Source organism: Lepidochelys kempii, unplaced genomic scaffold (assembly GCF_965140285.1).
Source record: "Lepidochelys kempii isolate rLepKem1 unplaced genomic scaffold, rLepKem1.hap1 scaffold_29, whole genome shotgun sequence".
NCBI classification, from domain to species: domain Eukaryota; kingdom Metazoa; phylum Chordata; order Testudines; family Cheloniidae; genus Lepidochelys; species Lepidochelys kempii.
Window position 1 is genome coordinate 3,037,226 of NW_027621931.1, and position 19,130 is coordinate 3,056,355.

At 47.1% G+C, this 19,130-nt stretch overlaps 1 protein-coding gene and 2 non-coding genes across 3 annotated transcripts in view; all 3 read right to left on the reverse strand.

Annotated features, from left to right (window-relative positions):
* The window catches only part of LOC140904470 (uncharacterized), a 186,423-nt gene that overhangs the window by 154,665 nt on the left and 12,628 nt on the right, over positions 1-19,130 (reverse strand). The gene's annotated exons all lie outside the window — the stretch shown is intronic.
* Positions 3,903-3,974, reverse strand: TRNAE-CUC (transfer RNA glutamic acid (anticodon CUC)). Its single transcript has one exon. It is a non-coding gene; the product is annotated as a tRNA-Glu (tRNA).
* On the reverse strand, positions 15,851-15,923 carry TRNAM-CAU (transfer RNA methionine (anticodon CAU)). The gene has a single exon. It is a non-coding gene; the product is annotated as a tRNA-Met (tRNA).

A 19,130-nucleotide genomic window follows, 5' to 3' on the forward strand; every position in this document is an offset into this window, starting at 1 on the left:
AGGTTGATGAGCATGTGGGTCCTGTGTGATTTCTGTGGATGCCTTGCATAGGTTTGTGTGCGTGTGTCTGATTTTTGCAGGCAAATTGTTTTTTGCTTCGTATTCTTTTGGTATGTGGTTTTTGTGCTTTCGTCTTGTGTGCTTTTTCTGTATGTTTTGTGTGGCTTTCCCTTATGTACATATGTCTACTGATCAATGGCTCCATGTCTAGTTGGCAGCCGGTATCTAGTGGACTGCCCCAAGGGTCGGTCCTGGGGCCGGTTTTGTTCAATATCTTCATTAATGATCTGGAGGATGGTGTGGATTGCACCATCAGCAAGTTTGCAGATGACGCTAAACTGGGAGGAGTGGTAGATACAGAGGGACCTAGACAAATTGGAGGATTGGGCCAAAAGAAATCTGATGAGGTTCAACAAGGACAAGTGCAGAGTCCTGCACTTAGGACGGAAGAACCCAATGCACAGCTACAGACTAGGGACCGAAAGGTTCGGCAGCAGTTCTGCAGAGAAGGACCTAGGGATGACAGTGGACGAGAAGCTGGATATGAGTCAAGAGTGTGCCCTTGTTGCCAAGAACGCCAATGGCATTTTGGGCTGTATAAGTAGGGGCATTGCCAGCAGATCGAGAGACGTGATCGTTCCCCTCTATTCGACATTAGTGAGGCCTCATCTGGAGTACTGTGTCCAGTTTTGGGCCCCACGCTACAAGAAGGATGTGGAGAAATTGGAGAGAGTCCAGCGAAGGGCAACAAAAATGATTAGGGGACTGGAACACATGACCTATGAGCAGAGGCTGAGGGAAGTGGGATTGTTTAGTCTACAGAAGAGAAGAATGAGGGGGGATTTGATAGCTGCTTTTAGCTACCTGAAAGGTGGATCCAAAGAGGATGGATCTAAACTATTCTCAGTGATAGCACATGACAGGACAAGGAGTAATGGTCTCAAGTTGCAGTGGGGGAGGTTTAGGTTGCATGTTAGGAAAAACTTTTTCACTAGGAGGGTGGTGAAACACTGGAATGGGTTACCTCGGGAGGTGGTGGAATCCCCTTCCTTAGAAGTTTTTAAGGTCAGGCTTGACAAAGCCCTGGTTGGGATGATTTAACTGGGAATTGGTCCTGCTTCAAGCAGGGGGTTGGACTAGATGACCTTCTGGGGTCCCTTCCAACCCTGATATTCTATGATTCTATGATTCTCTGTGTGCTGTGTGGGTTCGTGTGTGGGTCTGATTTTTGTTAATGCCTACAAGGGGCTGTTCAGTGTGTGATTTTCTCTTTCTCTCTCTGTTTGTATCTTCATGTGTAAATTCACTGGAATGTTTAAAAATATCCACAGCTTTGCCAATTTTCACCAGGAATTTTTCTCAGTCAACAAATTCTCACTTGTTCCCTACCGAAGTGTTCACTCTTGGATGGCATCAAATTAACCTATGAAATTCTGAACTGAAACCTCACCTGCTTTTCAGGGATTCTTCCTTAGACTCAGAGGATCAAGAGCTGGAAAATTCACCTAATTCAGTTTAAAGGCAAAGCTTCACTGAGAGTTGAAATTCCAAGCCCTTGTTTACAAAATGAGAAAAAGAGCCAGGGGAAGCACTTCCTTTTGATTCACAGAATAAAACGTTTGTCATTTAAGGGTTTGTTTCCCATATTTTAAAACCACAAGGGGTCTTCGTAAACACCCAGTCTGACCTCTTGTCTAGCACGGGCCCGATACCTGCCCCCGAAGAATTCCTTTTCAACTAGAACAGATCCGTTTAAAAAAAAAATAGATCCAATTTTGATTTGAAAATTTCCAGGAATGGAGACTCCACCAGGACTCTGGGTAAGATTTTCAATGGTTAATTCCCTTCCCTGTCAGAAAGCATGCCTTATTTCGAATCTGAATATGTCTAGCTTCACTTCCAGCCATTGGCTCACATTATACATTTGTCTGTTAGATTGAAGAGCCTGTTTGTAAGTATTGTTCCCCATGTAGGTACTTAGGGAGTGAGAGCGTCATCCCCTAAACCTTTTCTGAGCTCTTTGTGACTATCACAGCAAGGCGGGGGTTTTAAGCCTTTCATCCTTCTCATGGCTTTTCTTTCTCCTCTCAAATGTTTCATCCTCCTTCTCGAACTGGGGACCTCAGAACTGAATGAAGTGGGCACAACAAATACAGAGGTAAAAAGACCTTTCGACTCCTAGCTGAGATCCCACTGTTGCTGTATACGTGGCTGACATTCCTTGTTCCTAGATGTACACGCTCCCGTTTAGCCTTAGCCGCAGGAAATAGTCATCAGCACCACCTCAGCTCTCCGTTCTGAGATTTACTTCTCACTCCCTAGATGCCAAAATATCTCCTTAGGATTCTAGATGGCTGTCCTCCACTGGCTGGATCAGATGTTCCTGCTTCCCCTCAGTAATCTTCAGATGATCCGTGTTCTCCAGAGCTTACCCTCCCAGACAGGACTGAACAACCTTAGCTTATAACTAGACCACCCGTGACCTCAACTAGGTGCCCTGAATGAACCACTTTTGAATTCCCTCCCATTTCTAGCATAGAAATGCGAAGCAGTTGGCGTTGTAATGTTACAGGAGAGGTTGAAATGAGGCTATTTCTCATGTAGAAGGCAATGATTGTGTCAGGAAGGGGATTTGAACGCCCACCTGCATATGGAGCCCAGAACACAAATGACAGAAAGACACAGCCTTGAGTTTGACACGTTAGACCACTCGGCCAGCCTGTCACTGTTAGTCAAGCCACTTATCAATCACAGTTTTCTTTAACTTGTTGTGAACTTTCCAGGGAGGTGGAGATGGCATATCTCTTTCAACTTCTAGAGACTTTCTAAAGCACAAGCGATTTTTATATGTCATCTCCCTGCTCCCTTTTTAAGGGAATAAAAGATGATTGCTACCATTCTGAGAAAGTAATGTTGAACCTCAAACTCCTGCCTGGTGGGCCAGACGGCCAAGCAACCAGCACCCACAACTTCTACCACCTTTTGTTTCCAAAATAGCTCAGCCCTCAGTGTGTTGAGCCTTTCTGAAAATCTGGCCAAAATGTTTATTGCCCAAATGGGAGCTGAGTTCTTCTGAAAATCTGGCTCTAGGGGTGGGGGTGAGACCTTCTGAAAATTCTGGCCCATGTGTCTGGAAACTCTAAGAACCTTCAGAACTTTTATCGTGTGCTAGAACCTGATGAGAAAACCTTCCTTCTGTCGAACTCAGCAGAGATTTTCTCATTGACTTACAATCACAATGTTTCATCTTGATCCCAGATTTAGGTATCAACAAAATGCATTGATTGTATTTTTACAAGCAGTGTGAAACAAACACGCCTAGTTGGGCAGAGGGATAGAAGTAGGTCTGCCACTAAACCACATTGCCTTTCATCAGTAGCTACCTGAGCAAGCTAGAAACCAGTGGCCAACAGGTGAAAGGCCCATCGTCTATGCTTAGAACACGACAGCAGATAGCCCTCAGGAATGGAAGAGGCTAATGGTCAGTTTTGCTGAGATGGTTATTTCCAAAGATTGGTATATAGAGTGGGATGAAAGTTTTTTGAGTGAATATTTTATTTGCTGAAAGAATTTGGTTGACCCCAAATGATGTTTTGGTTTTGTTTCAGCAAGAAAACTGACATCTTGGGTCAACCTGAGTGTCTATTACTGTTGTTACAACATTGGTTAGGCTAGCTAGCAAGGGGGAACAAGAATTTGCACCTGTCTATTTGTGGACAACGAAGTGCACAGTGGAAACATGCCCACATTCTGCTCCTAGTCAATGGGAAGCTTTGATTTTGATATGGTCTCCGAAGCCCTTGCCAAGATCACGTAGAAGATGGGGGAGTCAGGGAAAAACCGTCAATTTGTTCAAATTGCAAGAGAAGAATAAATTAAGGTGTTTTGCTGTAAAGTCACTTTTCCCTGACTGGGAATTGAACCCAGGCCGTGGTGGTGAGAGCGCCAAATCCTAACCACTAGACCACCAGGGAGAAGATGGGGCTGTTGTTCTTCTCAGCTGTGCTACACTTCCTTAGGCTATTTTCTCTCCAATTTCTGAAGCTGCTCCTTTGTCCATTCCCTGAGCGGCTAAGAGCAGAGCGGGCAGGAACCCCGTGTGCTCAGGGTCACAACCGGAGCCCAACCCAAGCCACTGAAACAAACTCAAATGATGCGTCAGCTTCCTCCACTAGGATCACAGAGCAACACAAAGAAAACCCAGGAGGAACAATCCTCCTCTGCCTTCATTCACCCCATTGCAACCCTCTCAGCAGCCGACCTGGACATTGAGCTGACAGGAACTTTGGCATAGAGAGCAAGGGAGGGAGTTTGCTCTCCCTCGGTGTGAGCTGATTGCATTCTGACTCCATGTAACGGGGCTCTGAGCTTTGCCATCTTCTGAATTCTGTGTCCTCAACAAGCAGCCGAAGTGCTGAACCCCCTGGACCCTTCTGCTGGGAGCATGGGGATTGTACAAGAGCTGCAAGCCATTTTTACCTCTCCTTGTCCTACTCGGCTTCCCCAGACTTTCCCCACCAATGGTTTCATCAGACTCTGGAGGAATCTAAGTCCCTGCAGGTTTCCCTCACCCACCTTGTAAGGCAAAGAGTGATTCCCTTCTCTGACACTCCTGGGGCCACATTTTCTTTGAGGAGCTTCTCCCCAGGGGGTCTGATGTCCTGAAAAAATACAAAAACACTTACAGTGGAATTCTCTCCCCAGAACATCTGAGACAATATTGACTTAAACAATTGAACTAACTGTGATCATCCGCCCTTCCTTCAGTTACTTTGGGTTCTGCTGTTGTTCACCATTTCTGAGTGGAGATTTTAAATCACGGCTGTTTCTTTGTTAGCATGTCATGGGCTATTAGCAATAGGAGGAAAAATCACTTTTTGTAGTGGTAAACAGGGTGGCCCATTTCAAACAGTTCTCTGTGAGTTCAATCCTTGAGGGGGCCATTTAGGGATCTGGGGCAAAAATTGGGGATTGGTCCTGCCTTGAGCAGTGGATTGGACTAGATCACCTCCTGAGGTCCCTTCCAACTCTGTGATTCTGTGAAAGGACATGTCAGAGGGCAGGGGACTTGACAAAGCCCTGGCTGGGATGATTTAGTTGCGGTTGGTCCTGCTTTGAGCAGGTTGGACTAGATGACATCCTGAGGTCCCTTCCAACCCTGATCTTCTATGATTTTAAGGCAACCCCCATCTTTTCATGGACTCTGTATATATCTCTTCCTGCTGTATTTTCCACTCCATGCATGTGATGAAGTGGGTTTTAGCTCAGGAAAGATTACGCCCAAATAAATTTGTTAGTCTCCAAAGTGCCACAAGTCCTCCTCATTGTTTTTGCTGATACAGACTAACACGGCTACCACTCTGAAAGGAAATCAAGCCACTAGGTAGGCAGAAGAAGAAGCGGAGAGGGATGCGGTGAGGTAAATGAAAGCAGAGGAGGATTGTTCCTCTTTTGTGTTCCTCTTGGGATTCTGATGGAGGAACCTAAATCATAATTTGAGCTTGTTTCAATGCTTTTCCTTGAGCTCAGGTTATGAGCACAGGGGTTCCTTCACTCTCTGTTCCTGTCCCCTCTGAAATGGGGAATGGACCATTTCATAGAATATCAGGGTTGGAAGGGATTTCTTTAACTGGAGAGCAAGTAGCCTTAGAAAGCATAGAGGAGCTGAACCAAAAAACCCTACATTACCCCCCCTTATGGTCTACTGCAGGGGTAGTCAACTATTTTTTGTCAAGGTCCAAAATCTCAGTCAAGATATGATCAAGGTCCAGACTCCAGAGAAAATAATTTTATTTACTTATTATTATGATTTTAAAAAAGATTTCAGGGTCCATTAAAAATTTCTGGCTGTCTAGAGTTGGCCCATGGTACACCTGTTGAGTACCCTTGGTCTACTGGTTAGGAGTCTCGTTGATGCTGCCTTGGTTCCATCCTCAGTCAGGGAAAGAAACTTCTCGACACAATTCTCCATTCAGTCTTCACTGCAAATTAAAAAAAAACCTCAGAACTTTCACCCCAATAGCTTATTATCTGGCCGTTTTCTGCCCTGTCCTGTATAAACACCAAAAGGGGCCTTTTTAAAAACCAAAGACTTTGAGATGGGGGCGAACTGGCTGACTCCAGCTGCCTATCTCTATTTACTTGTGTGCTGAATTGAATGAATCTCTTTGGATACACAGCAATCGTGAAGCATAAATCTGCTTCAGTGGATATAGTAGAAGCGATATTGCCTAAATAACACCTGGCTTTTTTCAAAACCAGCAATAGCCACGAGAGGTCCCAGAATCATCTGAGATTGCCTCCAGCTGACAAAGGGGCCCATTTTTCAGCTAGGAATTCAACTTCTTTGTTCCATTTTCTCTGCTTTGAGTCTCTTTCCGCTTGTCTCAGGTAGTGTGGGAAGCAAACACGCAGATGGGTGAGATAATATCTTTGACTGGGCCAGCTTCTGTTGGGGACAAAGACAAGCTTTTCTGGGACCTGCATGGCTACAACTACATAGCAAATGCTCATAAGACATGAATTAGTTCTTCTTTCACACTGGAATGCATCACTTTTGGTGTGACACCAAGAAATTATTTATTAGCCCGTATAACCATTTCTTCTCCATTGTTGAGATTATCTTTTGACTGTAATAGAATCATAGAATCATAGAATATCAGGGTTGGAAGGGACCCCAGAAGGTCATCTAGTCCAACCCCCTGCTCGAAGCAGGACCAATTCCCAGTTAAATCATCCCAGCCAGGGCTTTGTCAAGCCTGACCTTAAAAACCTCTAAGGAAGGAGATTCTACCACCTCCCTAGGTAACGCATTCCAGTGTTTCACCACCCTCTTAGTGAAAAAGTTTTCCCTAATATCAAACCTAAACCTCTCCCACTGCAACTTGAGACCATTACTCCTCGTTCTGTCATCTGCTACCATTGAGAACAGTCTAGAGCCATCCTCTTTGGAACCTCCTTTCAGGTAGTTGAAAGCAGCTATCAAATCCCCCCTCATTCTTCTCTTCTGCAGGCTAAACAATCCCAGCTCCCTCAGCCTCTCCTCATAACTCATGTGTTCCAGTCCCCTAATCATTTTTGTTGCCCTTCGCTGGACTCTCTCCAATTTATCCACATCCTTCTTGAAGTGTGGGGCCCAAAACTGGACACAGTACTCCAGATGAGGCCTCACCAATGTCGAATAGAGGGGAACGATCACGTCCCTCGATCTGCTCGCTATGCCCCTACTTATACATCCCAAAATGCCATTGGCCTTCTTGGTAACAAGGGCGCACTGCTGACTCATATCCAGCTTCTCGTCCACTGTCACCCCAAGGTCCTTTTCCGCAGAACTGCTGCCTAGCCATTCGGTCCCTAGTCTGTAGCTGTGCATTGGGTTCTTCCGTCCTAAGTGCAGGACCCTGCACTTATCCTTATTGAACCTCATCAGATTTCTTTTGGCCCAATCCTCCAATTTGTCTAGGTCCTTCTGTATCCTATCCCTCCCCTCCAGCGTATCTACCACTCCTCCCAGTTTAGTATCATCCACAAATTTGCTGAGAGTGCAATCCACACCATCCTCCAGATCATTTATGAAGATATTGAACAAAACCGGCCCCAGGACCAACCCTTGGGGCACTCCACTTGATACCAGCTGCCAACTAGCCATGGAGCCATTGATCATTACCCGTTGAACCCGACAATCTAGCCAGCTTTCTACCCACCTTATAGTGCATTCATCCAGCCCATACTTCCTTAACTTGCTGACAAGAATACTGTGGGAGACCGTGTCAAAAGCTTTGCTAAAGTCAAGAAACAATACATCCACTGCTTTCCCTTCATCCACAGAACCAGTAATCTCATCATAAAAGGCGATTAGATTAGTCAGGCATGACCTTCCCTTGGTGAATCCATGCTGGCTGTTCCTGATCACTTTCCTCTCATGCAAGTGCTTCAGGATTGATTCTTTGAGGACCTGCTCCATGATTTTTCCAGGGACTGAGGTGAGGCTGACTGGCCTGTAGTTCCCAGGATCCTCCTTCTTCCCTTTTTTAAAGATTGGCACTACATTAGCCTTTTTCCAGTCATCCGGGACTTCCCCGGTTCGCCACGAGTTTTCAAAGATAATGGCCAATGGCTCTGCAATCACAGCCCCCAATTCCTTCAGCACTCTCGGATGCAACTCGTCCGGCCCCATGGACTTGTGCACGTCCAGCTTTTCTAAATAGTCCCTAACCACCTCTATCTCCACAGAGGGCTGGCCATCTCTTCCCCATTTTGTGATGCCCAGCGCAGCAGTCTGGGAGCTGACTGCTGTATTAAAATTCCAAATGGCCAATTAGCAAGCACCAAAATAAAGAACAGACAATTATTAATCTGCCTCACCCCTAGCCCTGCCCAGGATCTCTGCATTGGTTTAGAAAATATTTTCACATAGATATTTGCAAATTGGGAAGTTTTAAATTGTGTCAGCTTCCGTCTAGAAAGAGAGAGTGGTAAGCTAAATTGCTCCAACAGCGATTTCCCCATCTATGTGAGAGAAAGAATTAGAAAGAAGTAAGGAAAGTGAATCCAAGGTAAATGATTCTGACCTTTCCTTTGAAATGCTCGGTGCAATAAATCAGTGAATATTCCCATAAGTAAACTCCTGTAAGTGACAGAAAGGAGGGCATGGGAAAAGGCTGTCAAATGTTGTGTTAAACTTCAATTCATGAGCAAAATTGTGTGGCCATTAAATTACAACCCTAAAATATCGTAAAAGGAAAGAAAAATGAACAAAAATTAGGGGAAATACGGGTGTATTTCAGCAAAGGACTTGGAATGGAGGAAGACCAAAACTGATCAGTCGGGGGAAAAGGCACTGTTTTTGCCTAGTTTTAAGTCAGGGATATTTTGCGTGTGAAGCAAACTTGATAACCACCACACTACACTACAATCCATTGCAGAAACCAGTTGTGCCCAGCTTTGGATGTCCCCTTCTAAGGCTTTCTCAGCTGCCAGTGTATATCCGCTCCCTCAGTTCCCCTTTGAAGAACAGGACAACAAAGAACTTACTTTCCAAACTCAGACAGGCATCAGAAAAGCTGCAATGTCTCATCCAATTTGCCCTTCTCACAATGAGGCCAAAACGCAGGCAAATCTCGTAAGCAAGAAACCTCACATCCACTCCACTTCTCCATGGACATTTCCATGCCAGCTCCTCGGGAGCAACCAACAAGACAAGAAACCAAAATGCAGTAAAATCAAGGGCACGTTTCCCACCACAGGTTTCACTGACTGCGAAGGGTCATGTAGAAATGTTTTGCCTTTTCATACCTGAAGACTTGGTTATTCTCTCCTTCCCTGAACTGGAATGGAAAGCAAGGAGATAGGTGTGAGAACAAGCACTCCTAAGCAAAGGAAACAAGGCACCCAGCATATAACCCATCAGCAGGAGATTAAAACCTGGGCTACACTACACAGTTAGGCCCGCCGACAGCATTTTAGGTTGTCCTAATTACCTCACGGTGCACGCTACAGCCTTGTCCCATCTATGTAAGTGCCCTGCTACACCCACATAGTAACTCCAGCTCCTCAAGAGGCACGGGGATTGCGTTGGGGTCGTTAGGACAACACAGTGTCTGTGTAGACACTGCCTTACTCACAGGGGCTGCTGGCTGTCTTGCCAATGTCATGGCTTCCGGCTGGCTCCCTTCATGGCTGCCCTCCGCTCCCTGATCCCAGCGGGGCTGCACCTGCCTGGCTCCTCGCGGGGCTGCTGCACGAAAGCTCCCGGCTCCCAGCGCAGGGAGCCGAGAAGCCTGGGCCCTTGGCCCCCGCCCCCACTCCTGGCTGGGAGCAGGCAGGCAAGAAGCCCAGGTGGCCGGCTCCCACTCCAGGGAGGAGGTGGGGAGTCAAGAGCCCAGGGGGCAGCTGGGCTCCCAGTGGGCAGCTGCGCAGAGTGAAGAGCCCCGTTTCTCAGCCCCCCCACACTGCCCCTCTTCATTCGGTGGAAGCACTCCTGGTGAAGACACACTCCGCCGACAGAAGGAGGGGAGTGGGGACAAACTCAAATTAAGCTTCCGCTTCCTCCATCACGATCACAAGAGAAACTGAAAGAAAACTCAAGAGGAGCAAGCCTCCTCTGCTTTCATGCGCCCCCATCACAACCCTCCCTGCTTCATTTTCTGCCTGCATTTCCTTTTGAAACTGCAACGGCTGCTCCAGAAAACAATCATGTCTCTGAATTCACAGCAACATCCTGAGGATGATAAAAGTATGAAGGAATTCACGGTCCTTTGTTACATAATAATAAATAAATAATAATAATAATTAATACATTATTTGTATTGCAAGATTAATCTTTCCCTTTTGCAGATTCAGCTCCACATTGATTCTTGTTGCTCTTTGCAATGTATCTATCTATCTTGGCAACAGTATTTGCTGTTGTTTCAGGTGGAGCACTCAGCGTGTTACGCTTTTCTGACAATCTGTGTCTCGAAAATTCTAGCCAATATGCCTGGAACTTCCAAGAACCGTCAAATTATGAAGGAATTCCAGGTCCTTTTTTATATTACCATTTATCAGTCGTTATTATTTGTAGAGCAAAGATTAATCTTTCATTTTTTTAGATCCAGCTCTACGCTGATTCTTGTTGCTATTTGCCATGTATCTATAGCTATCTAGCTATAAAGGCAACCGGTTTTTGCTCTTGTTTCTTTGTATTTGTACACCGCAACTTTTCAGCCCAAGCCACAAGACCCTGATTAATGTGACACCAGCCAGCCATGGGTGATTCATTGCACTGTAGACATATCCCAACGTTATGTCTCCACAGCGATTAAAACACCCAGGGCACCTGTCTCAGAGCCTGGGGCAGCTGACTCAGGCTTCTGGGGCTGCAGCTGCAGGGCTATAAAATGACAGTGGAGACAGATGGGCTTGAGCTCAATCTCTGCGGTCCCATGAGGGGTGAGGGTTTCCAAACCCAGGCTTCAGCAGGAACACCAGTATCTGCACCCCACTTTTCAGCCCCACAGCTTGAGCTCCAGAAGCCCACATCAGGTGACCCAGGCCAGCCCTGCTGCCATCTTTATCCCGGGAGAGAGAGACTCTACGGGGACGTCTCCATTGCAGTGTCAGCCCAGGGGTGGCAGGCTGTGCTCAAAGCAGCACCCTGGAAGCCCCATAGTCACCACTCTCATAGAATTAAGGTACGATTTGTACAGAGTCGGCCTGGTGAGCTATCATTGTAAAAGTCGTGATCTGTTGAAGGCTAATACCTGGGTGGATGGTGTGCGCTAGGCTTGTCTGGGAAGTGGTGGAGTTTTGCTCTGGGTGCGTCACTGAAATATGTGATGAGGCTGGGAAATGGCCACCGCCAGCCTTTCCGGTGTGACGCTGGAGGAGCCAGACTCGCTGCTGGCCCAGTGAAGGTATCCACGCTCCCAAGGACTCTCCCAGGAACCGTGTACAATGCGGACTCCTCCGAGACAGCCCGGAGACAATGGACACTGCTTGACTCACATCAAGGCAGAGGAACTTCCTAAGAAGTTGGAAGAAATTATGAAAGAGGGGAAGAGACGTCATGACTTGGCCTCTCTCCCCCGCAATTCAACACCTTGCAACACATCTGGAGGACAAAGACTGAACTGAAATAATTCAGTGATCAGAAGAGAAGAATAATAATCCATTCAAATCAACGTCCCCAAACAGACTAGTATTGGTTTCTTAGGAGAAAACTTTCCATGTGGGGGATTTTGTTTTCCCACTCAGACCTTGCCAAGGGAAGCAGAGAGAAAATCTTTGACTTGCCTCCTTCAGAACGCTTGGCCTAGACACTCTAGCTGTGGGTCACTGTCGTGGCCTTGCTGAGAACAGGGGCATTTTAATAATTTGCAGAGGTCCCAGGGTGTTTGGGGGAGATTATGAGGCTATTACCTTTTGAGATAAAAGCTAAGAAATACAGAACGAGACAATTCTTTCATACATCTGGCCTTTAGACATATTTCATTTAAAGCAGGGGGTCTAACATGCTGTGAGAAAGTGGAAATGTTGGAAGCTCAAATAATTCCGTTTTTTCTAGGTCTTGTGCGTGTGTAAATGGCACAACATGTTAATTTATAAGCACATGGTTCTTAATTTCGTTAAATATATTGTGGTGTGTTAACTATATCAAGTGGGTTGTACAATACAATGAATTTTCCATGCGTTGCCCAAAACATATTTTTAGTATTATTTACATGCACCGAACTCCTTGAACATAAAGTTGTTTATTTCATTCCTGTGCAGTGTGTTGGTAGCTCAGTTAATTGAGTTTATTGTCACTCTGTGTGTGTGTGTGAGGTACAACACGATAATTTAGTGATGCTGAAAACGTTCCCTTCTCCCTCCGGAACTGCCTTGGAATCACCTTCCCTTTGTAGATTAATCTACTCCTGTCAAGGTTCCTCCCCCAGTCTGAACTCTAGGGTACAGATGTAGGGACCTGCATGAAAAAAACCTCCTAAGCTTATCTTTACCAGCTTAGGTCAAAACTTCCCCAAGGTACAGAATATTCCCCCCGTTGTCCTTGGACTGGCCGCTACCACCACCAAACTAATACTGGTTACTGGGGAAGAGCTGTTTGGATGCGTCTTTCCCCCCAGAATACTTTCCAAAACCCTGCACCCCACTTCCTGGACAAGGTTTGGTAAAAAGCCTCACCAATTTGCCTAGGTGACTACAGACCCAGACCCTTGGATCTTAAGAACAATGAACAATCCTCCCAACACTTGCACCCCCCCCTTTCGTGGGAAATGTTGGATAAAAAGCCTCACCAATTTGCATAGGTGACCACAGACCCAAACCCTTGGATCTGAGAACAATGAAAAAGCATTCAGTTTTTTACAAGAAGACTTTTAATAAAAAATAGAAGTAAATAGAAATAAAGAAATCCCCCCTGTAAAATCAGGATGGTAGATATCTTACAGGGTAATTAGATTCAAAAACATAGAGAACCCCTCTAGGCAAAACCTTAAGTTACAAAAAAGATACACAGACAGAAATAGTTATTCTATTCAGCACAATTCTTTTCTCAGCCATTTAAAGAAATCATAATCTAACACATACCTAGCTAGATTACTTACTAAAAGTTCTAAGGCTCCATTCCTGGTCTATCCCTGGCAGAAACCAGCATACAGACAGACATAGACCCTTTGTTTCTCTCCCTCCTCCCAGCCTTTGAAAGTATCTTGTCTCCTCATTGGTCATTTTGGTCAGGTGCCAGCGAGGTTACCTTTAGCTTCTTAACCCTTTACAGGTGAGAGGAGCTTTCCCCTAGCCAGGAGGAATTTCAAAGGTGTTTACCCTTCCCTTTATATTTATGACAACTCCTGTGTCTGTATGAGGAAAATATGGTTTCTATGAAAAAAACTCATTGTTTGTTTAAAAGGACTGACACCAAACGGCCACACTATGGGGATACAACACCATGAGTAAGAACAGGAGGACTTGTGGCACCTTAGAGACGAACAAATTTATTGGAGCATAAGCTTTCGTGAGCTACATCAGATGCATGCAGTGGAAAATACAGTGGGGAGACTCCTATACACAGAGAATATGAAACAATGGGGGTTACCCTACACACTGTAACGAGAGTGATCAGGTAAGGTGAGCTATTACCAGGAGGAGAGCCGGGTGGGGTCGGGGGGAACCTTTTGTAGTGATCATTGGAATTAATTTGCAAACTGGATACAGATAACTTAGGCTTGAATAAAGACTGGGAGTGGATGGGTCATTACACAAAGTAAAACTATTTCCCCATGTTTATTTCCTGCCCCCACTGCTCTCACATGTTCTTGTCAACTGCTGGCAATGGCCGACCTTGATTACCACTGGAAATCAGAGAAAAAAAGACGAGAGCAGAGTGGTTTCTAGACACCCACCCATCCATCTAACACAGACACACAGACTTTTCTAAGGCATTAACTTTTCCTTCTCCTTTATGATTCTTTAATGCCTCTGGAAATACCAATTCCTAGAGGCCCCTTTCACAGAGCAAACAACCACAGAGCAATGAGAAAGCTGGGGGCTGCCAGGTTGTTGAGGGCAAGTCTTGAAAGGGATGCCCAAACAATCCAGCTGGATCCCCGGCAACCAGATGTGGGGATTAGCTGCACAGCTGTGGCTGCTGCTCTGAGGAGAGTGGCATAAACTACCTGCCTGTGGATGCAGCCCACCAACTGGTTCTCCTGGGGCAGATGGTGAGTGGTTGGGCAGGGATGCTGCACCGGCTGGGGTCTGAAATATGAACAGGGGTCTAAGGAACCTCAGCATCACAGTCATCAGGAGTCCAAGCTGCTTGGGGTGAGCTTGTGGGCAATGGCCCAACTGGATTGTTTGTGCATCCCTTTCGCCACGTCCCTTGTGATCCACCAGGGCTTGCAGCACCATGGAAGAGTACCCCTTGCAGTTTATGTAGTGGCCGCCCCGCTGTTCCGGGGCCGAGACAGGGATATGCGTTATGTCTATCGCCCCGCCGCAGTCAGGGAACCCCAGTGCATTAAAGCCATCCACACTGGTCTGCACATTTCCCAAAGTCACGACCCTTGATAGCAGCTGATCAATGATTGTGTTGGCTATTTGGATCACAGCAGGCCCCACAGAAGATTTGCCCACTCTAAACTTATTCCCGACTGACCGCTAGATGTCGGGCGTTGCAAGCTTCCGCAGGGCTATGGCCACTCACTTCTGAACTGTGAGGGCGGCTCTCATTTTGGTGTCTTTGCACTTCAGGGCAGGAGACAGCAAGTCGCAAAGCTCCATGAAAGTGGCCCTTACGCATACAAAAGTTTCTCAGCCACTGGGAATCATCCCACACCTGCAACACGATGAGGCCCCAGCAGTCTGTGCTTGTTTCCTGGGCCCAGAATCGGCGTGCCATGGCATGAACCTGGCCCAGCACCACCATGATCTCCCAATTGCCACACGCCGTGCCATCTTTGTCCATGTCCTCATCAGTATAGTAATCGCACGGTCGTCGTTTCCTTGCCCCGTTTTGCAGGGACTGCACATACTGCTGGATAATGCGCGAGGTATTTAAAATGCTTAAAACTGCAGCGGAGATCTGAGCAGGCTCCATGGCGCCTGCACGGGTAATCCTGGGAAACGGGCACGAAATGTAGGAGAGCAGAGTGGCAGGGGAAGAGGTGCTGTTTGGTTCGTGGTAGCCGAAGAAAGGCGGGAAATGGTTGTCTTCCGTGGTTTTCACGGAGACGGGAGCCCAGGACAGACAACCCGGAGAAGCTCGGAAGCATGGCACCAGCGGGAGAGCAGAGTTGGAGGCAGAAGAGTTCGATGAGGAAGAGAAAGAGCAGATAGTAGAGATTACATCGGAAGGGAAGAGGAAATGAGAGGCGGATTCATAGTTGCAGGAGAGCAAGCGGTGCACCGTCTGCTGAAAGCAGTACGGCGTCTGCATGCCAAAAAGGCGTGAAACGATTGCCCGCCATAGGTTCCTGATGACACGCACCAGAAACACCCGCAAGAATGTTTTTGCCCCATTGTGCACTGGGAGCGTAACCCAGTATTCCAGTGGGCGGCAGGGACTGCGGGAACTGTGGGATAGCGACCCACGGTGCACCCGCTCCGACGTTCGATGCTAGCCTCGGTACTGTGGATGCACTCTGCTGAATTCACGCGCTTCAGTGGGGACACCGAAGCCTGAATGTCTAAAATAGCTCCCGAAATTTCGAATCGAATAATTTTGAACTAATTTCATACTGTACACGTACCATTAGAAAAGTCTGTGTGTGTGTGTTAGATGGATGGGAGGGTGTCTAGAAACCACTCAGTTCTCGTCTTTTTTACTCTGATTTACGTTAGAAAATCTAAAGCAGGGAGCAAGAAGAGTTGCCTTCTCTGAGGCTTAAACTCAGGACCTTCGGATTATGAGACTGATGCGCTGCCCGCTGCGCTAAGAAGGCTTGGAAGAGCTTTAGGCTCGGTGCTTATAGAACCAGCTGAGCAGCGGGGAACCAGCTGAGCAGCAAACAGCAGGAGTTTGCCTGGGAGTTCACCTGGAGTGAGCCCACTGAGGATTAAACCCTAACGACTTCTCTGAGGAATTACTTCATCTCCGGAGCAAGCTCATAGTAGGAAGGTAATATGGATGGGGAGTGTTCAACTGTTGTGACCTGCACTGGATGTGCCATCTTTGTCTTTCTTCCAGAGGACAGAAGCGACTTTGTCTGTACAAAGTGCAAGCTGGTCTCCATATTGGAAGAGAAGGTTCAAGGTCTGGAGCAACAGGTATCGACCCTGCGTTGCATAAGAGAAACTGAAGATTTCCTGGACAGACGTCAGGATATGCTTCTATGGGCACAAGGTTCTGAAGATTCAGAGCAGGCTGCGCAGCAGGGACAGGAGGACTGTGAAGAAATCTGGCAACATGTGACCTCCAGAAGAAGAAGGGGGAAAGTCCATGGACCAGCAAAGCGGACACAGGTAAGTAACCATTTTCATGTTCTCTCCACAGGTACCATTGCGGGGAGTGACCCAGATGATACGTCTGGGGGAAGGGAGCAGAAGGAGACTCCACCAGTTGAAAGGCATGAGATGCACTGTCCTAGGGTTGGGGGTTCCACGACCACCACTCCCAAGAGAAGGAGGTGGGTGGTGGTGGTCGGGGACTCTCTCCTCAGGAGGACTGAGTCATCTATCTGCCACCCTGACCGGGAAAACAGAGAAGTCTGCTGCTTGCCGGGGGCTAAGATTCGCAATGTGACGGAGAGACTGCCGAGACTCATCAAGCCCTCGGATCGCTACCCCTTCCTGGTTTTCCATGTGGGCACCAATGATACTGCCAAGAATTACCTTGAGCAGATCACTGCAGACTACGTAGCTCTGGGAAGAAGGATAAAGGAGTTTGAGGTGCAAGTGGTGTTCTCGTCCATCCTCCCCGTGGAAGGAAAAGGCCAGGGTAGAGACCGTCAAATCGTGGAAGTCAAGGAATGGCTACACAGGTGGTGTCGGAGAGAAGGCTTTGGCTTCTTCAACCATGGGATGGTGTTCCAAGTAGGAGGAATGCTAGACAGAGACGGGCTCCACTTAATGAAGAGAGGGAAGAGCATCTTCGTGAGCAGGCTGGCTAACCTAGTGAGGAGGGCTTTAAACTAGGTTCACCAGGGAAAGGAGACCAAAGCCCTGAGGTAAGTGGGGAAGCGGGATACCGGGAGGAAGCACGAGCTGGAGCGTGTGAGAGGGGAGGGCTCCTGCCTCATACTGAGAACAAGGGGCGATCAGCGGGTTATCTCAAGAGCCTATATACAAATGCACAAAGCCTGGGACACAAGCAGGGAGAACTGGAGATCCTGGCCAAGTCAGGGAATTATGATGTGATTGGAATAACGGAGACTTGGTGGGATAACTCGCAGGACTGGAGTGCTGTCATGGATGGATATAAACTGTTCAGGAAGGACAGGGAGGCCAGAAAAGGTGGGGGAGTTGCACTGTATGTAAGGGAGCAGTATGACTGCTCAGAGCTCAACAATGAAACTGTAGAAAAACCTGAGAGTCTCTGGATTAAGTTTAGAAGCGTGAGCAACAAGAGTGATGCAGTGGTGGGAGTCTCCTATAGAACACCAGACCAGGGGGATGAGGTGGATGAGGCTTTCTTCCGGCAACTCGCAGAAGCTACAAGATGGCACGCCCTGGTTCTCATGTGCGACTTCAATCATCCTGATATCTGCTGGGAGAGCAATACAGCGGTGCACAGACAATCCAGGAAGTTTTTGGAAACTGTAGAGGACAATTTCCTGGTGCAAGTGCTGGAGGAACCGACTAGGGGCAGAGCTCTTCTTGACCTGCTGCTCACAAACCGGGAAGAATTAGTAGGGGAAGCAAAAGTGGATGGAAACCTGGGAGGCAGTGACCATGAGATGGTCGAGTTCAGGATCCTGACACAAGGAGGAAAGGAAAGCAGCAGAATACGGACTCTGAACTTCAGAAAAGCAGACTTTGACTCCCTCAGGGAACTGATGGGAAAGATCCCCTGGGAGAATAACATGAGGGGGAAAGGAGTCCAGGAGAGCTGGCTGTATTTTAAAGAATCCTTATTGAGGTTACAGAGACAAACCATCCCCATGTGTAGAAAGAATAGTAAATATGGTAGGCGACCAGCTTGGCTTAACAGAGAAATCCTTGCTGATCTTAAACACAAAAAAGAGGCTTACAAGAAGTGGAAGATTGGACAAATGACCACGGATGAGTATATAAATATTGCTCAGGCATGCAGAAGTGAAATCAGGAAGGCCAAATCACACCTGGAGTTGCAGCTAGCGAGCGAAGTTAAGAGTAACAAGAAGGGTTTCTTCAGGTATTTTGGCAAGAAGAAGAAAGCCAAGGAAACTGTGGGCCCATTACTAAATGAGAGAGGCCAACCTAGTGACAGAGGATGTGGAAAAAGCTAACACACTCAATGCTTTTTTTGCCTCTGTCTTCACGAACAAGGTCAGCTCCCAGACGACTGCACCGGGCAGCACAGCATTCGGAGAAGGTGGCAAGCCCTCTGTGAAGAAAGAAGTGGTTCGGGACTATTTAGAAAAAGTGGACGTGCACAAGTCCATGGGGCCAGATGAGCTGCATCCGAGAGTGCTAAAGGAATTGGCGGATGTGATTGCAGAGCCATTGGCTATTATCTTTGAAAACTCATGGCGATCGGCGGAAGTCCCGGAAGACTGGAAAAAGGCTAATGTAGTGCCCATCTTTCAAAAAGGGAAGAAGGAGGATCCTGGGAACTACAGGCCAGTCAGCCTCACCTCAGTCCCTGGAAAAATCAGGGAGCATGTCCTCAAGGAATCAATTCTGAAGCACTTAGAGGAGAGGAAAGTGATCAGGAACAGTCAGCATGGATTCACCAAGGGCAAGTCATGCCTGACTAATCTAATTGCCTTCTATGACGAGATAACTGGCTCTGTGGATGAGGGGAAAGCAGTGGACATGTTGTTCCTTGACTTTAGCAAAGCTTTTGACACGGTCTCCCACAGTATTCTTGCCAGCAATTTAAAGAAGTATGGTCTGGATGAATGCACTATAAGGTGGATAGAAAGCTGGCTAGATTGTCGGGCTCAACGGGTAGTGATCAATGGCTCCATGTCTAGTTGGCAGCCGGTATCTAGCGGAGTGCCCCAAGG